We start from the raw sequence: 11,771 nt of genomic DNA, 5'->3' as shown, positions 1-11,771 counted from the left end.
TGTAGTACCAGCTACTCGAGAGACTGAGGCAGGAGGATCCCTTGAGCCCAGGAGTTCGAGACCAGCCTGGGCAGTGCAGTGAGACTATTAAAAACAGAAGGAGGAGGAGGAGGAGGAGGAGGAGAATGAGAAGGAGGAGAAAGAAAATAACCACAAACAAGCAAACAAGCTGACAATGTCATTTATTTGTTTATTTATTTATTTATTTATTTGAGACAGGGTCTCACTCTGTCACCCAGGCTGGAGTGTGGTGGTACAATCATAGCTCACTGCAGCCTCAACCTCCCAGGCTCAAGAGATTCTTCCACCTCAGCCTCCCTATTATCTGGGACTGCAGGTGTGCACCACCATGCCCAGCTAATTTTTTTTATTTTTCTGTAGAGATGGGTCTTGTATGTCACCCAGACTGGTCTTGAACTCTTGAGCTAAAGTGTTCCTTAACCTCCCAAAGAACTGGGATTACAGGAGTGAGCCACCATGCCCAGCCCAGGCTGACCAATTTTTTTTTTTTTTTTTGAGACGGAGTCTTGCTCTGTCACCCAGGCTGGAGTGCAGTTGTGTGATCTCGGTTCACTGCAAGCTCCGCCTCCTGGATTCACCCCATTTTCCTGCCTCAGTCTCCCGAATAGCTGGGACTACAGGTGCCCATCACCACGCCTGGCTAATTTTTTTTTTTTTTTTTTGGTATTTTTAGCAGAGACGGGGCCAAGCTGACCAGTTCTGAAAGTGTTCTCCATCAAGCAGCTCATTTACTTAACAATATCACTTATTCCCACACACACATCCCCTCCCAGATCTCTTCCATGTCTTTGCAGAACCAACTCTCTTAAGTAAATATTCCACAGTCATATTTACAATGCAAATTTCAAGTAAAATTGCAATGCTGGCAAAAAAAAAAGAAATGTAGGATTCTGTGATGTCGATGAAAGTGACGTTGGAGAACCTCTGCTGGGAGCCAGGCAAGGCCACCGCAGTGAAGATCAGGCAGTTCACCCTGAAAGAGAAGCTGGCCAAGGAGAAAAGATAGGGGCCTCCCAACGGGGTGGGTTGACCTCAAAGAGAGGCGTTCGTGAAGGATGAGAAGGAGCTCGGTTGTTTTTGCAATGTGACTCCCTTCAGCATCATTCTGTAATGGTCAACTGTGAAATGAAGGATGTTGCAGCAGGCAATCCTATGATTTTATCAAAAAATTATGCGTGAAATATCCAACGCTCGATTTTCTCTTTGTTGATTTCACGGAGAGTTACAACTATGTCCTACATCTTGCTAACTATCACGTGTCATCTGTTCATTATTAAGGAAGGTTTTGGTTTTCTTTTGCTTTCTCTTCTACCCCCCACACCCCAAGCACAGACAGCGTTGGTTCTGTTGGGTCTATTTCCCATGGATGGCTGGCAGCAGGCTTTTCTCTGGTGCCCATTACTGAGGTAGGGAGGCCGTTTTTGATCTGCAGGTCACTGGGTCCTTCCTGGGCCAAACACCTCCCCCTCTTCCCCGGAGAAATCTCTTCATCACATACCAAGACATGAATTTACCCACGGGAGCCACAGGCCAAGCAAAGAGAACGCCCAGTGAGCCATGGAGGGAGAAGTTTCCGGCATTTTCTTCTGGACCCACTGACCCCACAGCAGCCCCTCCTGCCCCACTGGCCAGGCTGGATGCAGCCACCAACTCCCTACCTGCAGTGTGGTCCACCCTTATGGAATCTCATCAAAGTGTACCCTTAAAGAGGGTTCCTTTCATTTCAGCTTTTTTTTTTTTTTTTTTTTTTTGAGACGGAGTCTCGTTCTGTCGCCCAGGCTGGAGTGCAGTGATGTGATCTCGGCTCACTGCAAGCTCCGCCTCCCGGGTTCACGCCATTCTCCTGCCTCAACCTCCACAGCAGCTGGGACTACAGGCGCCTGCCACTACGCCCGGCTAATTTTTTGTATTTTTAGTAGAGACAGGGTATCACCGTGTTAGCCAGGATGGTCTCGATCTCCTGACCTCGTGATCCGCCTGCCTCAGCCTCCCAAAGTGCTGGGATTACAGGCGTGAGCCACCGCGCCCGGCCTCATGTCAGCTTTAATTGTCCTTTGCTGCTCAAAGGCCTTCTAAGTGTTATCATTTACCAGGTAGAACTGAGAACTCTGTAGCCCCCCAGATTTCTCCAAGTTTTCTAGAACTCTCCTCCTGGCTGGTAAACCAGCCGGTTCTTTCAAGCTCACCCTGTTCTTGTAATACTTTGATAAATGCAGCCACAACAACCCACGCAGGAGGGGCCTTGTGTTTTCTGAACTCTTCCCTCAGGGATACACGATCTGGGACAGTCTTACCAAATACATAACAACTACCTTTCTCGCCTCTGATAACTTTCCTTTCCACCCACCTCCTGACCAATAAACCAAGGTCTCAATGCTATGTTTTTGCTCTGGTCGGTTTCTGGGTCAACCAGGATAGACCAATTATGCTGCCACACAAGCCACCTCCACATTTCAGTGACTTCACACGACACAGGCTTGCTTCTTGTTCACATCGCAGGCCACTGCACGTCAGCTGGTGACTCTGCTCTGTGCTTCGTCACTCTGGGACTCAGTCGGAAGCAGCAGCCACTGCTTGGAACATTAGTGGTGACAGTGGGGAGAAGAAACAGAGAATTCAGAAAACTGCAGCAGGTGCTTCAAACTTCTTCCCACTGAGGCAAGCAAATCACGTGGTCACACCTGCCTTAGAGAGGGCTCATGGAAGGGCCACTCTACCACCTGCCATCTGACCTGTTCCCAGAAGGAGAGGAGAACCAGGATACCTATAAAGAGCCCTAATTACCACCCCGTTCTGTGCTCTGTGTGGCAACACTGCCAGTCTTATAGATAGGCTTTGGCTAAATGAGCTTTTCTTTTTCACTCTAACATATTCATTTAAGGCTATAAATTTTTCTCTAAACAGTGATTTGGCTGCATGCAGTAAATTTGATAGCCCCATTATTTCATTAGGGGTTACAAAATGGTGAGCTTCTAATTCTACGATTTCTTCTTTATTCATAAACTGGAATACTTCCTCTAATTTTTTGGTTACCGTAAGATATAGTTTGTCTATCAGAGACAGAATAAGTGTCTGATTATTTTCCTTTATTTAGTCATGTTCAAAATAATGACTTGATTCCTAGAATCCTCTAAAGGTAACTATGTTTTACAGTTTGCATACTGTCTGTATTATTATTTGTGTGTGTGTGTGTGTGTGTGTGTGTATATATGATTACTCACTCCTAGTTTAAACATACTTGATGTGTATCAGTCCAGTTAAGAAATTGGTGTTCAGATTGTCCCAGGTCCATCTATAGAGATATAGAGAGTTTCTCCAGGTTTGACTCTTACCCTTTTTTTTTTTTTTTTTTTTTTTTTTTGAGATGAAGTCTTGCTCTTGTTGCTCAGGCTGGAGTGCAATGGTGCCATCTCAGCTCACTGCAATCTTTGCCCCCCAGGTTCAAAAGATTCTCCTGCCTTAGCCGCCCAAGTAGCTGGGATTACAGTCATGCACCACCACACCTGGCTAATGTTTTGCATTTAGTAGAGACAAGGTTTCACCATGTTGGTCAGGCTGGTCTCGAACTCTTGACCTTAAGTGATCCACTCGCCTCAGCCTCCCAATGTGCTGGGATTACAGGTGTCAGCCACCTTGCCCTGCTGACTCTTTAGTTCTTTTGATATGACTGCTTTAGTCTTAGTTATCATCTCTGCTTTCTGGGATAACAAGATGTTCTAGATTTATCTTGTTCACTTCCAGCCGATTCATCAGAAAAGCCAGGTTCCAAGGAGATACAATAAACAGCATCTGAAGACAACAGTCTTGGTGCTGGGCGTGTTCACTGCTACAGGATGGCTCATTGTTTCTGAGTCTTTCAGTGGAGGAGGAAACTATTTTTATAGTTTCCTATATAAAAATGGATATAATACATCATGGGATGGATAAAATACCTCATGATTTCATATCGATATGTCTAATTCAAATTCAGGATGACAAGGTTTTTACTTAACCTCATCAGTTCCACACTAAAAATTCTAGTTCTGATACCAACCTAATTTATGCATTTGCTTTTTCCATACAACATTCACAGCAGGATATCAACCATACTACCACTGCCACCATGACTTCTAAAAACAGCTTAGGAATTTTATTTTAGTGTTCTTTCTATGCTTAGGGCATATTCCACCAATAAATTACTGTGTTTCCAAATAACTTGAAATAAATAATTCAACTCTATTAATATTGCCTCTTTTTTTTTTTTGAGATAGAGTCTTGCTCTATCGCCCAGCTGGAGTGCAATGGTGCAAGGCTCACTGCAACCTCCACCTCCTGAGTTCAAGTGATTCTCCTGCCTCAGTCTCCTGAGTAGCTAGGATTACAGGCCCACACCACCACACCCGGCTAATTTTTGTATTTTTAGCAGAGATGGGGTTTCACAATGTTGGCTAGGCTGGTCTCGAACTCCTGACCTCAGGTGATCTGCCCCCCCTGGCCTCCCAAAGTGCGAGGATTACAGGCGTGAGCCACCGCCCCCGGCCCTCACCCAACCCCCTGTAGTTTTCAGCAGCATTTTCTGCTTCTGTGGCCCTCACCTGAGGAACAGTTCTGTCTCCATCAGATCCATAGCTGGAAAGACCTGGGGAGAGAAGGGTTCTGAGAAAAGAGGGGTCAGCCGGGAAGGAGACGAGAGGCAGGGGAGACAGCCAGCCCCATCCTAGCACCTTCCACCGACATCACCATCAGACCCAAGCAGTCCGAAATACAACAAGAACAAGAAAACCGTAGCCATAGCCAGAGTAATGACGCCGAACAACAGAGAAATCAGCAAGGTATGTGTTTCAGTTTGTCAGCACGGTATTTTTATTAGTTTGCATTTAAGATAAAGCAGAGCTTTGGACATGTAAAGCCACTCCAAGGAAGCCTCTTAAACGCACACCTTGTTGCAGGTGGGATGCTCATGGCCAGCTGCTCTAGCTGGAAAAGACAGGACTACAAGTGGATTCAGGAGCTCAGGCCTCTGAATAGATGAGCAAAGGCAAGGCTAGCGGGTGAGGGGTGATTCAGCCTAGTTGCAGGTGACTTGGGAAGAGAATTTGTTAGTAGAGACAATGGACATTAATTAGGGTCAACTCTCCTTAGGAAAAGGCAGCCAGATATGGCTTCATTCTATAGCGGGGAATGGACTCTGAGCAGTGGTTTGAGGCTCAACAATGAAGCACAAGTCACAGCTTCGGAAGACAGGATTAGCAGGACTCACATGAGGCCTGAGTACAGAGCCTCAGATCTTGCACTGGCAGCACACGGGGACACAGCAGCTAGACTGGGAACAGCAGGGCTTGCAGCAGGTGGACTGGCAGCAGGATGACCCACAGCCTGAGGAACAACAGCAGGGTTTGCAGCAGCTGGACTGACAGCAGCAGGGTTTGCAGCAGCTGGACTGAGAGCAGGATGACCCACAGCCTGAGGAACAGTAGCAGGGTTTGCAGCAGCTGGACTGGCAGCAGGATGACCCACAGCCTGAGGAGGAGCAGCAGGGTTTACAGCAGCTGCACTGGGAGCAGGCACAAGGGCCACAGACCCCTTTGGAGCCCCCACAGGAGCCACAGCCCCCCTTGGAGCCTCCACAGGAGCCACAGCCCCCCTTGGAACCTCCACAGGAGCCACAGCCCCCCTTGGAGCCTCCACAGGAGCCACAGCTAGAGCAGGAACAGGCTGGCACACAGCAGCACACGGGCTTGCAGCAGCAGACGGGCACACAGCAGCTGGAGCCACAGCCTCCACAGCCAGAGCCACAGCCCCCACAACTGGAGCCACAGGCCCCACAGCCGGAGCCGCAGCCTCCAGAGCAGCCACAGCAGCCCATGGTTCTGGTGGATTGAGGGTGGAGCAGGTAGAGGAGCAGGTGAGAGGGAGGTGTGCAGGTGTGGAACTCCCCGAGCCCGGATTCTTTATACTCCTGCCCAGGGTCAGGTGAGAGGCTGGGCACACGGTCACTTCCTGGTTCCTGCTTGTGCCACTGGTCCCGGTATTCTCTTGTGCTTTGCATTTTTATAAATAACTCCTGTTTTCCTCGCACTGTTCTCGAATGTGCTGTCAGGTCTGCGATGGAAGCTGCCCCTTAGTAAACACTAGCAAGTGTCCCGCGGTGAGTTCCCCTTTCCATGTGACCAGAAGGAAGCGATGAGCAGGCAGTGACTCGCTCAGAGGCCTTGGTCTTGCTGAGGGTGATTTTGAGCCCAGGGCTCCTGGCTTGCTTCCGGGAAGATTCCTCTGCTGGAGCCACGCGTCTTGCTTGGGACATGCCTGGGCCTTACACCTTCACGGTCCACAGCAGCTCCTGGCCCGCGGGCTGTTTCCAAAGGTCCCAGGACACGGGGCTTCAGCCCTCAGCTCGGCAGGGTCCTTTTCGGTGTAAGACTTTGTTGGAAGGTTTGGAGTGTGGACTGGGACGGGGATTTTAAATGCTTATTCTGGAGCTTGCTGCGTGCTCCCCATGGAAAATGTGCTCCTGTGACAACCGGGGTTTCTTCCAGGCCTTTCGGACCACCGGGGTGGCAGGGTTGACAGACAAAGCAAGGATGCCTGCTGGAACTTGAATTTCAGATAATCGAAGGCTGCCTTTTGAGGAAGCAAATCCAAGCATTCCAAGGTGCAGACACTGCGCTGGGTCAGGACCCAGATCTCATCGCCTCCTGCAGCTGTTCCTCCTGCCGCCGCACGGTGTCGCTGTGGAGCAGGTTCCGCCCCAGCCTGGCCGGCCCAGGGGCTCCCGCACAGCTGCACCTGCGGACCGCGGAGGCCCTTCCAGGGACGGTGCCCGGAGGAGGATGCCCTGCCCGGGTGCCCGCCTGCTCCGGGTCCCGGGCTCAGCCTGGGAAGCAGCAACTACATTCGGGTGCAGGCCCACTGGATGCTAAAGAAAACCCGTGGAGAGCAGGGAACCGGATGGCCATTTGCTCCCGTGACCACAATACCTGTGAGTGCCCCGAGCCCAGTCAACGGGCCCCAGGCCACGGTGTAGACACCGGCTGGCACTCGGTGACTCTTCCCGCGTGTGCTGGAGCCCCACTCTGTTCTGGAGTAGGGGACTGTATCTCAGCGAGGAACAGAAAACCCATTAGGGGAGAGCCGCCTTGGGTTGGCTGTTCCTGCTGGAGGCGGCATCCTCCAGGTCTGGTACAGAGGAAACAGATAGATTTGCTTCCTGATATATTTGCATCCAGCGCCCGATACATTTGCGTCCAGCGCCCGATACATTTCCGTCCAGTGCCCGATACATTTTCTTCCAGCGTCCGATATCTTTGCGTCCAGCGCCCAATGCATCTGCGTCCAGCGCCTGATAACATTTGCTTCTAGCGCCCGATACATTTGCGTCCAGCGCCCAATGCATCTGCGTCCAGCGCCTGATAACATTTGCGTCCAGCGCCCGATACATTTGCGTCCAGCGTCCGATACATTTGCGTCCAGCGCCCGATACGTTTGTTCCAGTGCCCGATACATTTGCGTCCGGTACCTAATACATTCGCCTCCAGTCCCCGAAGTGACGTATCAACACCTGCGCGGACTCCTAGTGACACCCTTGGGTCAGCTCCTTCCCTTGGGTACAAGAGGACTTTTTCTTTTTTTTTTTTTTACTTTGGGGACATCTTCCCTTTCATGGGCCTTTGTTCTTCGTAGTCCATGGGTGACCTTCAGGTTCGCTGAGTTGGGCCAAGAGGATCCTCAGAGGACGTCCTAGGAGGCTCTGATGGAACAATCCACATGGAAGTGGTGTCCACCCTGTCCGGTGGGGAACCCCATGAATATGTAGCTTTTGAGAAAATGCCCCTGAAATGTGTGTATTATATAAGGTGCATACGCTCCTGTCTAGTCATTTGCTATTTTAATCTTAGTTAATTTTATTTTTTTAACCTTTTCAGCTTAAAACAGTCATGAATATGAGTAGTCTTTTCTCCCATGTTCCACATTTGGAATTATCTGCAGACCCCTTCTTAACTACTTTGGGTTCATAGACTCTTCTGTGGATTTTTACAGAGCTTCTCCTTAAGCAAGTCTACAAACGTGCACAAAAACACAGAACTTTACATAAAACTGTGCAGTATCTAGACAGGACCTGATGTCCACCTGTATCTGTAGGTTTCAGATCAAGAACCCAACAGAAGAGGGGGCACCAAGTAAGAGAGAGCTGGAAGGATTTCTCCTTCTAAAATGGGTTAGGCTGACCCCACAGATTTTTACTCCTCCACCACCTGAAACCACACTCAGATGAGAGGAAGGCTCAGGGGCGGTTTTTCCTGAGATGGTAAAGTGCTGGCTGATGCCGTGCAGCAGGGGAGGCTCCAGCAGAAGGACTTGCAGAAGAAGCGACAAGGAGAAGGCCAGCAGCAAAGTGTGTTTCTCGTGACAAAGATGGCAGACAGCATGATGGTGCAGGGCTTGGAGGCTAGGACATGAAGGGTACTACAACACCTCTCTCTGTCTCTCTCTCTCTCTCAGTACTACTCTTTCTGAGTGAAGTAAGATGCTGTGCCAATAGCAGCCCCATGGAGAGTCCTGCAGGTGAGAAGCTGAGGCCTCCCACCCACAAGCCAAGGCATGTACCATCCTGGAAGTGGGTCAACACCAGCCGAGCCTTCAGGGGATGCAGCCCCAGACCCCCAGCCAGAACCACCCAGCAACATTTGGAGCTTGACAGAGAAGAATGAAAAGATCTTGTGAAGGTGCTCACATCTGCAATCCCAGCATTTTGGGAGGCTGAGGTGGGAGGATCACTTGAGCCCAGGAGTTTGAGACCAGTCTGGGTAACGTAGTGATACCTCATCTCTACAAAAACATACAAAAATTAGCTGGGTGTGTGAGCGCACACATGTAGTTCTAGCTACTCGGGAGGCTGAGGTGGGAGGATTTCTTGAGCCCAGGAGGTCGAGGCTGCAGGGAGCTATGACTGCACCACTGCACTGTAGACTGGGTGACAGACCGAGACTCTGTCTCACACACACACAAAAAAAAAAAAAAGAAAGAAAGAAAAGAAAAGAAAAAGGTAAGGCCAGTAAAACAAAAGAAATTTTTAACTTCATTTCATTATTAACAAATGCACACAATTTCTGAATCAAATAGAAGACTCCAATATGATTATTTAAAAATACCAAGTCATAAGTAGGGTTTGTTCCAAGAATGTTAAGATGGCTCACCGTCAGGAAATGTACCATTTTGTACTCATTACAAAAGTGCCTTGAGGGAGAGAAGGATTCACATGTTCACCTCAGCAGGTGTAATGATTAGCTATGGCGTGCCTGACCATGAGCTGAGGGACAGAAGTGTCTTTTTCAACTTGATAAATTCCGGATGGAAGTATGAGGTTTTGTGAAGGTAAATGTGCTGTATCTAAAGAAGAAATGACGGGTAGGATGCTCATGACTGGCTGGGGGTACAGGAAGAAGGCGGATCAGAAGCACTGGATGGCACTCAGGTCGGCGCAGGAGACGCTAGTCTGAGGGGATCACCCGCCTCTGTGCGGGGCCAGTGGAAGATGGTGGCTGATCTCAGACTGTGTTAAACATGCATGTTAAAATTTTCACAGTCACCACTGGGGAAAAGTAGAAATAAAAACATCAGTGCAAAGCACTAGAAAAAGAGGAGAAAGGAAGAAAGAAACTTTTTCAAGTCCATAGAAGCAAGAAAAGAGAATTTTAAAAGCCTATGAAAAGGAAAAAGTAAAAATAAGAAAAGCACGGAAACAGTAGCACCCGTGAGATGGTAGAGATGGTGCTGACCCACGGGCGTGACAAGGGGCCAGGATCGATGCCCACCAGGGAGGCCAGCAGCCCAGCAATGCCAATGCAGGACTGTTTACAAGAGCACCCGAGGGCAGCAACCCGCACTCTATTTTGGCACCAGGGACCGGTTTTGTAGAAAGCAATTTTTCCACGGACCCAGGGGGGTGGTTGGGGGCTGGATTCAGGATGAAACTCTTCCATCTCAGATCGTCAGGGATTAGATTCTTGTAAGGAACACGCACCCTAGATCCCTCGTGCGCACCGTTCACAGTAGGATTCTCGCTCCTATGACAATCTAATGTGGCGGCTGAAGGGATGGGAGGCCATGCTCGCTCGCCTTCCACTCACCTCCTTCTGTGCGGCCTGGTTCCTAACAGGCCATGGTCTGCGGCCTGGGGGTTGAGGACCCCTGTCCTAGGACACTGGGTCCTCCTTGGCTGTAGCCCCCACCCACCTGGAGGCTGTGGAAAGGGCCCGAGTAGGTGGAGAGCAGAGATGTCATCAGGCTCGTTTTTCTCTCTGGGAATGCAGCTGGGCTCTGCTGCAATAACCATCGCCCGTGTAGTTAATTGCTCAGTATTGGTCTTCATTCTATTGCCCTCAGCGCTTCTTGCCTTGCCTGTCCCTGCCTCACTTCTTTAATTGGAATAAATCCCAATTGTGTAGGGTCCATGTGACTTTCCCCAGAGTCCCAGGTGCTGTCATCTTAGATTTCTGCCATTTGGAAGGCTGTCTTCCTGTTTTCTTCTACTTGGAGGACGTTTTGTCGCCATATTCTTGGGTCATGTTTGGTTTTGTCTACTTTTTGGAGAAATTGATCCCCTATCTTTGGGTTTATGACCTCTCTGAGGAGCATCTAGGAGCAGCTCGCTATGAGCACCCTCAGCCCAGACAGCCACGGCGGACTGGCCGGTGATTTGCAGAGGCGGCAACGTTGATTCAGCCTTTGGAGTTCCGTCACCAAACCGCCAGGGGCTCGGTCCTCAGCGTTCTGCATTCATTCTTTCCTGGAACATGCTATGCTCTTTGGGACTAAACTTTCAGATCTTCCTGCGGGTCATGGCGCATTTCTTTGACTTTTGAATCTGTTTTCTGCTCCGTTTGTTAAAGGCTCTGCTACTTACACCGATGCTGTGGCTTTCCTGTCCTCCTCGTCTGCCAACCTCTCTGTGGTGATTCCACGGCTTTGTGCTTTAGCCACACTGTGAGTATCTCGCATCTTTCTTGGATGTCGTCGATCCAAGTCCCAGCCACCTCCGTTCTGCTCCTCACTCTTCCTAACCACCAACTCGAACCGTAATGACCTCCCTCTGGTGCTCATTTATTTCCCAAGGCCTCCACTCTTCCTTTTAAAACTTACTCTATAGGCCAGATGCGGAGGCTCACGCCTGTAATCCCAACACTTTGGGAGGCCGAGGCAGGCAGATCCCTTGAGGTCAGGAGTTTGAGGCCAGTCTGGCCAACGTGGTGAAATCCCGTCTCTACTAAAAATACAAAAATTAGTGGGGTGTGGTGGCGGGCGCCTGTAATCCCAACTACTTGGGAGGCTGAAGCAGGAGAATCCGTTGAACCTGGGAGGCAGAGTTTGCAGTGAGCCGAGATCACATCGTTGCACTCCAGCCTGGGCAAAAGAGCAAAGCTCCATCTCAAAAAATAAACAAATAAACAAAATAAAACTTACTCTCTCTTTTTACCATCTCAACTGAGAGCCCTTTTAAAGTTACTATGCCATATTTGTAATTTGCTGCCATATTTGTTATTATTTGCTTCATACTTCAACAATTTGCAGGAAATCTACTTTTGTCTCCTGAATGACGAGTTCACTTAGAAAGGTTTGTTTCCTTCCTTTCCTCCTCCTTTTGTTTTTTAAGGTTTGTTTTCGTAGCTGTTACAGAATCTCACGTTACCTCTCTCGGGTTTGGCCAATCCTGTCTAGATCTTCTGCCTATGTTGAACCGAAAAGATGCTCCTGGTTCCCTTCACCCAGCACCT

General features: G+C 49.3%; 1 pseudogene; it reads left to right on the top strand.

Annotated features, from left to right (window-relative positions):
* The first annotated feature begins 4,802 nt into the window (after nucleotides 1-4,802).
* Nucleotides 4,803-7,741, top strand: LOC112607381 (annotated as a pseudogene).
* The last annotated feature ends 4,030 nt before the right edge of the window (nucleotides 7,742-11,771 follow it).

The sequence above is a fragment of the Theropithecus gelada genome, chromosome 14 (genome assembly GCF_003255815.1).
Source record: "Theropithecus gelada isolate Dixy chromosome 14, Tgel_1.0, whole genome shotgun sequence".
In the NCBI taxonomy this organism is placed as follows: Eukaryota; Metazoa; Chordata; class Mammalia; order Primates; family Cercopithecidae; genus Theropithecus; species Theropithecus gelada.
The sequence above is the reverse complement of the archived record's forward strand: the minus strand, read 5'-3'. Positions and strand labels throughout refer to the sequence as shown.